General features: G+C 44.1%; 1 pseudogene; it reads left to right on the top strand.

The window, feature by feature from the left end:
- The first annotated feature begins 2,796 nt into the window (after positions 1-2,796).
- Positions 2,797-3,472, top strand: LOC102954026 (annotated as a pseudogene).
- The last annotated feature ends 4,686 nt before the right edge of the window (positions 3,473-8,158 follow it).

Genomic DNA, 8,158 nt, shown 5'->3' with positions numbered 1-8,158 from the left:
AGCAATCCTGAAAAAGAAAACCGAAGCTGGAGGCATCACAATTCCAGATTTCAAGCTGTATTACACAGCTGTAATCATCAAGACGGTGTGGTACTGGCACAAAACAGACAGATCAATGGAACAGAATAGAGAACCCAGAAATGGACCCACATACGTATGGCCAACTAATCTTTGACAAAGCAGGAAAGACTATCCAATGGAATAAACACAGTCTCTTCTGCAAGCGGTGCTGGGAAAACTGGACAGCGGCATGCAGAAAAATGAACCTGAACCACTTTCTTACCCCATACACAAAAATAAACTTAAATGGATGAAAGACCTAAATGTTAAGACAGGAAGCACCAAAATCCTTGAGGAGAAAGCAGGCAAAAACCTCTTTGAGCTTGGCCGCAGCAACTTCTTACTCAACACGTTTCCAGAGGCAAGGGAAACAAAAGCAAAAATGAACTACTGGGACCTCATCAAAATAAAAAGCTTCTACACAGCAAGGGAAACAATCAGCAAAAGTAGAAGGCAACCAATGGAATGGGCGAAGAGATTTGCAAATGACATATCAGACAAAGGCTTAGTATCCAAAATCTATAAAGAACTTATCAAACTCAACACCCAAAAAACAAATAACCCAGTGAAGATATGAGCAAAAGACATAAATAGATACTTCTTCAAAGAAGACATCCAGATGGCCAACTGACACATGAAAAAATGCTCAACATCACTCATCATCAGGGAAATACAAACCAAAACCACAACGAGATACCACCTTACACCTGTCAGAATGGCTAACATGAACAACTCAGGCAAAAACAGATGTTGGCAAGGATGCAGAGAAAGAGGATCTCTTTTGCACTGCTGGTGGGAACGCAAACTGGTGCAGCCACTCTGGAAAACAGTATGGAGGTTCCTCAAAAAACTGAAAATACAACTACCCTACAACCCAGCAATTGCACTACTAGGTATTTATCCAAGGAATACGGGTGTGCTGTTTCGAAGGGGCACATGCACCCCCATGTTTATAGCAGCACTATCAACAATAGCCAAAGTATGGAAAGAGCCCAAATGTCCATCGACGATGAATGGATAAAGAAGATGTGGTATATATATACAGCGGAGTATTACTCAGCAATCAAAAAAAAAAAATGAAATCTTGCTGTTTGCAACTATGTGAATGGAACTGGAGGGTATTATGCTAAGCAAAATTAGAGAAAGACAATTATCATATGACTTCATTCATATGAAGAATTTAAGATACAAAACAGATGAATATAAGGGAAGGGAAGCAAACATAATATAAAAACAGTGGGGGGACAAAACAGAAGAGACTCTTAAATATGGAGAACAAACAGGGTTGCTGGAAGGGTTGTGGGAGGGGGGATGGGCTAAATGGGTGAGGGGCATAAAGGAATCTACTCCTGAAATCATTGTTGCACTATATGCTAACTAATTTGGATGTAAATTTACAAAGAAAGAAAAGAAAGAAAGAAAGAAAGAAAGAAAGAAAGAAAGAAAGAAAGAAAGAAATAGAAAGAAAAGAGAAGAAAAGAAAAGAGAAGAGAAGAGAAAAAGAAAGAAAGTGGAGTTTCCTGCTCCTGCTGTTTGCATAAAAGGTGCTGCCTTCAGCTAGGAAGTCACTAGGGAAACAACAGAATCTGATTCCATTGATACTATATCCCCTTACAACACCTTCTCCACCCAGCCAGATGTTTTGTGTTTTATATGCTATGTTTTTAAATGTGTTTTATATTTAAGAACATCAATCAGATATTGTTTCTTTGTTGCTTAGCCTCCGATGGCTTTCTATTGCTCTTAGAATAATATCAAAATTCTTTATTCGACAGTTGTGATGTGGCTTTCATCACACTGGCTCCTTCTGTCCCTCAAAGTCATTGATTTTCCCACCCCAAGGCCATTCATTACCCTGGCAGTACCCTGCCCCAGCTCTTCCCGCATGGGGGCTCATTGTCATCCTTCAGTCTCAAATCAAATGTTACTTTCTATCACATGGTCTTACCTTCTTCATAGCATTGACCACACTGTGTAATTGTCCCATTGATTTTGCTGACCTATTAATCTGTGTCTTTTCCCTGAACTAGAATGTAAACTTCATAAGGCTCTGTTGTCTGTCTTGTTCACTCACTGTTGTGCACCAAGCACCTAGCACTGCCTGCAGTAAGGGATGCTCAGTAAAAGTGTGTGTTGGGTAGACAAATGAATGAGTGCTTAAAAATCCCTATACCCTCTGCCCCAAATCATAGTGGCCATGAAACTGAGCATACCACGTTGTAGGAAAAGAAGTAACATGCAAACCAAGAATTTACAGTCTGAAGTTTCTTCTCAGAGAAAAAGGCAAATACTCAATGTGCTAAGAATTACAGTTAAGAAAGTGTCTCGGTCCCATCCCCAAAATAGATAAAATTGGGATAAATTTACCGTTTGAAAAGAGAACGCCCAATGGCTAGTACCCACATCTTCCAGGTGTTGAAAAGATCAGGTGCTTGGGGCGCCTGGGTGGCTTCGTCGGTTAAGCGTCTGACTTCAGCTCAGGTCATGATCTCGCAGCTCGTGGGTTCAAGCCCCCATCGGGCTCTGTGCCGACAGCTCAGAGCCTGGAGCCTGCTTCGGATTCTGTGCGGCTCTCTCGCTCTGCCCCTCCCCTGCTCATGCTCTGTCTCTCCCCTTCTCTCAAGAATAAATAAATATTTAAAAAAAAAAAAAAAAAAAAAGCTTAAGAAAAGATCAGGTGATTGCTAAATCTCCACTTAGGGTGTATATTCGGGAAGACATGACTGGAGCACAGACATGTTACAATACGTAAGCTTCTTGGAGGCCTGGGTGCGGGGCCCCTGTACGGGCCTCCGAGCCCCGCTGCTGCTGCCCATGCGCGGCCACAAGACCCGCCAGGACCCGCCGGCCAAGTGCAAGGGGGTGCGTGGCGACGCGCCCGTGGTGGATCCGGTTGAGTCCCGCCAGACGGTGCGCGCCCTCAGGTGTGTGTGACAGGGAAGAGGCTGCCGTCAGCCCCGTGGGTGGTGTGTCGAAGCGGGCGCGCCCAGAGGGCGCCGACTTTGCGCGCGTCTCCGCCCGGGCTGGAGTTCGCTTCGCTTCCGAGATGCAGAAGAAGGTGCACGAGGCCCGGGCGCGGTCCCGGCAGAGCGCAAGGTGCTGCGGGATACCGCTGAGCACCGTGACCTGAGGGCCTGGAACCAAGAGGAGAACCAGCTGCTGCTCGGGCTGCGCGATTGGCGAGGCTGCGGCAGGAGGGGCCTGAGCAGAAGCAGCGGCAGGTGCAGAAGAAGGCGGCCCGTGCAGCTCAAGGAGCAGGAAGTGCTGCAGCTGCAGGAGGAGGCAAAAACATTTCATCACCCAAGACAACCTGGAGGTGGGGGTGGAAGAAGCGCTGGACTCCCAGAAGAGCTACAACCAGGCCATCACCAGAGAGGGGCTGCTGGGCAGGTCCCGGCACAAGGGCTCTTAAGTGCCCAGTGAGGACAGTACCCACCCAGGGCCCATGTGTGTATGCGGGTGGGAGGGTTGGGCCTGATCTGGAATAAACCAGTTTCTTATGAAGAAGGAGGCTCAACCTGTCCCGTTGGGGCCCTTACATGGTGGCCTCTGCAGCCATCACTTGGTCAGAAATTCCCATACGCAGTATCCTGTGCTGCACGCACGTACAACTCAGCAAAGCACCAGACCTTAGAGGTTTCCATCTCACGGAGGAGCAGAACGGACCATAGTCCCCCAGGCAGCCAGGTCATCTACTCAGTGGTCATGGAGGGCAGTGGTTGGCAAATTACAATCCTTGGGCCAAATCTGCCCTGCTGCCTATTTTTGTAAATAAAATGTGTTGGAACACATGCACACTCACAAAGAAACTTAAACTTCTTTTTAAGAAGTACCTAGAGGGCTGTGGTTCAAATGGGGTCTTAAAAAATGAGTACCAGAAGAAAGAATCTGCCTGTGTTTCTCAAACACTGTGTATTCTTGGGAAAAGCATACCTGGTTAATAACCAGTCCTTCTTTATAATTATTCTGCAAAAGTGAAAAGTAATCCTTTCATAGCTAGCAAGCCCAGGAGCCATTGAGAAAGGGACCCAATTGCTCAATGCTGCTGAGGCACCTCCTGTTCCTTCTGTTCTGCTGGCCCAGGCACTTGGGCAGATGCCCAGGTGCCTTGGGCAGGCTCCTTCCAAGGAAACTGAGTAAGAGTTACCTGGGAGAGGGACACCTGGGTGGCTCAGCCACTTAAACATCCGACTCGGTTTCCACTCGGGTCATGACCTCATAGGTTTGTGGGATGGAGCCCCACTTCTGGCTCTGCACTCACAGTGCAGAGCCTGCTTGGGATCCTCGCTCCCCGTTTCTCTTGTTGCCCCTCCCTCTCTCTCTCTCTCTCTCTCTGCCCCTCCCCCAACTTGTGCTTTCACTCTCTCTCAAAATAAATAAATAAAAACTAAAAAAAAAAAAAGTTATCTGGAAAGGAAGGAGGAGTCACAAGTAAGGCTGTTCTTCTGTTGTTTGAATGATTAAATGTCTTAAAGGGAGGTTGTATATATGTATTACCATAAAAAGAGAAAATAACCTTACTTTAAAAACAAACCTCTAATTTATCTTCTCAGAATGAGATTGTCTTCCTGGGTAAGAGCCACTTGAAAAATAATTTATCCTTTTTATGAATGTACATTTACCACACAATCCAGCAACTGTACTCCTAGGCATTTATCCAAGTCCACACAAAGACTAGTACATGACTGTCCAAAGGACTTGGTTCTTTTTTTTTTTTTTTAAGCTTGTTTGAGAGAGACAGATACAATGTGAGTGGGGGAGAGGGAGAGAGAGCAGGGGAGAGAGAGAGAATTCCAAGCAGGCTCCAAGCTACCAGTACAGAGCCTGATGCAGGGATCAAACTCACAAACCATGAGATCATGACCTGAGCTGAAACCAAGAGTTGGACACTTAACCAACTGAGCCATCCAGGAGCTCCAAAAGGACTTTATTCTTAAAAGCCAAAGCTGGACACAATTCAAATGCCCAATAAGAGCTGAGTGAATAAACAAACTGTGGTATGTACGGAATACTTTCCAGTAATAACATGAGGGGAACTAAAGAGACACACAACAAGGGTACCTGGGTGGCTCAGCCAGTTAAGTGGCTGACTTCAGCTCAGGTCATGATCTTACAATTTGTGGGTTCGAGCCCTGCATCAGACCCTATCAAACAGCTCATACCTTGGAGCCTGCTTCAGATTCAGATTCTCTCTCTCTGCCCCCCCCCACTTGTGCTCTCTCTCTCTCTCTCTCTCTCTTTCTCTCTCTTTGTCTCTCAAAAATAAAAAAAAATAAACATTAAGAAAAAGAGAGAGAAAGAGAGGGGGCACCTGGGTGGCTCAGTTGATTAAGCATCCAACTTCAGCTCAGGTCATGATCTCACAGTTCCAGAGTTCGAGCCCCACATTGGGCTCTGCACTGACAGCTCAGAACCTGGAACCTGCTTTGGATTCTGTGCTTCCCTCTCTCTCTGCCCCTTCCCTACTCGTGCTCACTCTCTGTCTCTCTCTCTCTCAAAAATAAATAAACATTAAAAAAAAAAAAAGAGTTGGGGCACCTGGGTGACTCAGTTGGTTAAGCATCCAACTCTTGATTTTGGCTCAGGTCATGATCTCACGGTTGGTGAGTTTGAGCCTCACATCGGGCTCTGTGTTGATGGCACAGAGACCCCTTGGAATTCTCTCTGTCTCCCTCTCTGCAACTCCCCCACTCATGCTCATTCTCTCTCAAAATAAATACTTTAAAATTTTTCTTTAAAAAGAGACACCCACAACAACATGGATGAATCACAAAAACAGTATGCTGAAGAATATATAGTGTATATTTCATTTATATAAAACTCTAGAAAAAGCAAACTGAAAATATAACAATATACAAGAGATCAGTGGTTGCCTGAGGTCAGGATTTGGGAGTAAGGATTTACTAGGAAGGAGCACAAGGGAACTTTTCAGGGGATTAGTAATGTTCTCATCTTTATTGTGTTGGTGATTACAGAAGTGTATACATTTGTCAAAACTCAGAACTGCACACTTAAAAATGGAGGCAAATTTTGAAGACACTGGACTGTGAGAAGTTTAAAGAATTCGAACTAATCCGGAAGTCATCAAGGAAATATAAAAGGGATTTTTAGGTAAATACAAAGGCAAGGAAACTGTTCAGGAGATAATGAAATATGCCAAGTATAAGCTGTTAAGTGCCTGAACTAGTGAAATACAGTGAAGTAAGGGCAGTGGTGTGTGGTAAATGTTTAACAAACAGCTGGGGGTGGGGGAAGACCTGATTTTGTAACATCTGCCCATTTCCCAGGATAAATATTCCCACCATGGCTATTTTCAAGCTACCAATGTGATGTTACTGAACAGGGTTTGAAAAGAGATGCTCACGGGGCGCCTGGGTGACTCTTGATTTTGGCTCAGGTCATGAGCTTGAGGTTCTTGAGATCGAGCCCCGCATCAGGCTCCTCTGGCGGCATGGAGGCCTGTTTGGAATGCTATCTCTCCCTGTCTCTCTGCCTCTCCCCCCATCCCACGCACGCATGCATGTGTTCCCTCTCTCTCTTTCAAAATAAGTAAACTTAAAATAAACAGTAAGAAACAAAAGAGATGCTCACAATTGGCCCTTATGAGTCAGTGCAAGCCAGCCCCAGCACACAACAGGGTAGAAGGCCTTGTTAGATTTGAGAAAAATGGTTGAAATATGTGCATGTGTTAGGGTAAGGCAAACTGCACTAACAAATGGAGTTTAAAACTTAGTGGTTCAAAACCAAACTTTTTTTTTTTTTTTTTTTTTTTTTTCAAATAATATTCAGGGGCAGAGATCCCAAGTTGGTGAGGGCTCTGATTCACATAGTCATTCAGGGACCCAGGCTGACTCTCAACCATCTTGAATACATTGCTTCCCAAGCCACTCTGGCCATCCCTGGAAAGGCCAATTTAGCCCCTGAGAGGAAGAAAGAAAGAAGATAAAGGAATGTGTGTGGGATATTTTATAGATCAGGCTTAGAAGTAGCATGTATCATGCCCTGCTTATATTCCTTTAGAACACGTAGTCACCTGGCTCTATCCAACTCCAAGGGAGACTGAGAAATGTTGTAAAGCTGGGAAGCAAACTGGGAGAAAGAGAGAGAGAGTATTCTGGAGCTCGAATAGCAGTCTGTGCTACTTTGAGAGATTCTGAGAAATTAGGGCTGCCAGATAAAAGAGAAAATGCCTGGTTAAATTTGAATTTCAAAGGGAAAAAATAAATAATTTTGTGGTATAAGTATTCCCAAATATTACACGAGACATACTTATGCTAAAAAAAGTATTTTTTTTTTAATTTTTTTTAACCTTTATTTTTGAGACAGAGAGAGACAGAGCATGAACGGGGGAAGGGCAGAGAGAGAGGGAGACACAGAATCTGAAACAGGCTCCAGGCTCTGAGCAGTCAGCACAGAGCCTGACGCGGGGCTTGAACTCACGGACCGCGAGACCATGACCTGAGCCAAAGTCGGACGCTTAACCGACCGAGCCACCCAGGCGCCCCAAAAGTATTTTTAATTTATCTGAAACTCTGATTTAACTGAGCACTTGCATTTTTATTTACCAATCTGGTAAGGGTAATTGCCAGGTTACAGAATTGGATGAAATGATCCTTGATAATGCTATTATCTGGAGGAAAGATGACAATTTGAGGAGAATCAAACACACGAGAGATCCACTATAAGCTGCAATGCCAGCTCATTAATTTAAAAATGGGACAGGCGTTTGGTAGTATTAACTAATATTTGTCATTGGTACAGGTCATTCTGGGTACTTCTAAGATAGTGCAGTCAAGAAACAATAATCATAGATCAAGAAAGCAGGATGGAAGAAATAGCATTAGGGTAAGCTACAAAAACGATTTCCAAGATACATAAAGTAAAAAAAAAGCAAGGCACAGAGTAATGTGTACATGTGTGGCTTGTCTATGTGTGGAATATCTGGAAGGAAACACAAGAGAACAGTAACAGGGATGGTCTCTAGGGTTAGGAGCCGCACATGTGAGTGAGGGGACAATGGATGAAAAGGGGCTAATTTTTTTTAATGTTTATTTATTTTATTTTATTTTATTTATTTTTTCTTTTTTTTCAATTTATT

The sequence above is a fragment of the Panthera tigris genome, chromosome B1 (assembly GCF_018350195.1).
Source record: "Panthera tigris isolate Pti1 chromosome B1, P.tigris_Pti1_mat1.1, whole genome shotgun sequence".
Classification (NCBI taxonomy): domain Eukaryota; kingdom Metazoa; phylum Chordata; class Mammalia; order Carnivora; family Felidae; genus Panthera; species Panthera tigris.
The sequence above is the reverse complement of the archived record's forward strand: the minus strand, read 5'-3'. Positions and strand labels throughout refer to the sequence as shown.